The sequence below is a fragment of the Fonticula alba genome (assembly GCF_000388065.1).
Source record: "Fonticula alba strain ATCC 38817 unplaced genomic scaffold supercont2.8, whole genome shotgun sequence".
NCBI classification, from domain to species: Eukaryota; order Rotosphaerida; family Fonticulaceae; genus Fonticula; species Fonticula alba.
In genome coordinates this window covers 775,892-777,599 of record NW_009242978.1, presented here as the reverse complement: position 1 = coordinate 777,599, position 1,708 = coordinate 775,892, and positions in this window count along the sequence as shown.

Here is a 1,708-nt window from a genome sequence, read left to right as displayed (position 1 = left end):
CCGCGGGCGGGGCGGAAATATTTCCCGTGTTGTTATTATTCTTCCCTCTTCCTGGCCGGGCCTGGGCGGAGTGAGGGCGGGGGGGCGGGCGGGGGCAGGCGGAGGAGTCCGCCGGCTGCCGAGTTCCACCTCCAGGCTGGTGACACAGGCATGCGCGGTGCAGACGCGCGCGTGCGCGCGCATACCCCCCCCCCCTCCCCCCGGACTGCGGCCCCGGCGGCAACGGTGTGAGTGCCTTTCCGGTATCCGGCTTCTGCGGCATCCGAGGCCTTCTTTTTGGGTCCAACCGGCGGGGTGTGCCTTTGATCTCTTGCGGCCGAGCTCGGCGATTCCTGGGCATTCCTCCGGCGAGCCGGGGCTAGCCGGCACTCTTCCTCCGGCGGCCGAGAGGATGGAACTCGGGGCCGGCGTGCGTGCGTGCGTGCGTGCGTGCGTGCGTGCGTGCGTGCGTGCGTGCGTGCGCGCGTGCACTCCTGCGCGGCCACGCCCTCACATGGGCGTCGGCCGGTGGACGGTCCTCCCCCGGCTGGCAGGGACATCCAGCTGCTTCCGGCCTCCTGGTCCATCAGATGAGGCCCGAAGTTGGGCCCCACGCTTTCCCAGGCCTCTAAGGGTGCTGGACCTTTCGTGGGCGGTGGTCACCCCGGCTCCCCCTCCCCCCGGCGCCCGGGTGCCTGGGCCGTACCCCTGAGACTCCTGCCTGGGGAGGGGGGGGGGCTAGCATGTGTGTGTGTGTGTGTGTTGTGTGTGTTGTGTGCCTGCGTAGGACACCCACCGTTTGCGCCGCGGGTCTTCCGCCCAGGGAGTGCCCCGTCCTCTGCGCCCTTTCTGGACGCCCCCGCCGCCAACACCGCCCACAAGCGGCTGGCGCCCCTGCCCTGCCCTGCCCCCGCCCTGCCCCCCCCCCCCCCCGCCCCCCCGCGCCCTTCCCCGGCGATAGGCAGCAATAAACAACGGGCCCCGCGCCCCGGCGCCCGCGGCGAACACCGAAGATCCCCCCAGCCACGCCCCCCGGCGTTGGAGTCTCCGGCCAGGCCCGATGGCCAACACGCGGCGGCCGTTCACTGGGGCCGGTTGCGCCCAGCCAACATGCGCATCCAGCCGAACGGCCCCCATTCCCGGATGATCAGCGCCCAAGCAGGAGGGGGGCGGCGGAACCGAGGGGATGCGACCGCGGATGCTCCTGCAGCCCCTCTCTTTATGGCGGCCGAGTGGGGGCGGCTTTTTCACGGGGCGACCCCTTTCGGCGGGCCCCCGGCTGGACGCAACGCCGCGTCGCGGCCCTCTGGCCGGCTGGGCAGGGCGGCGGCTGCAGGCCTTGAAAAGGGGCGCCGGGTGGGACTGCCCCCGGTCCGGTGTGCTGCAGGCCATTCCCACCGCTCCGGCCCTCCTGGGGGGGGGGGGGCGGGGGCGCGGACCGAGCTGGCCGGTTTGCACATCCGGGCGAGCGTGCGAGCGTGGCCGGCCGCGCCGTGAGCACCCGCGTGCGCCGGTTCGCACCTTTCGTGCTCGCCCGGCGTCCTGCCCGCCGGGCTTTTCCCCCCCGGCTTCTCCCGCGAGGACTGGCACTTCTGGCGAATGCATGCACCGGGGTTGGTCGCACCTGGGCCCAGCCGCGCCCCGGCGCCCCGGCGCCCCCGGCGCCCCGGCGCGCTGGCACATGCACCCGCACTACACAGGGCACAGCCGATCGCCAGCTTCCCCCCCC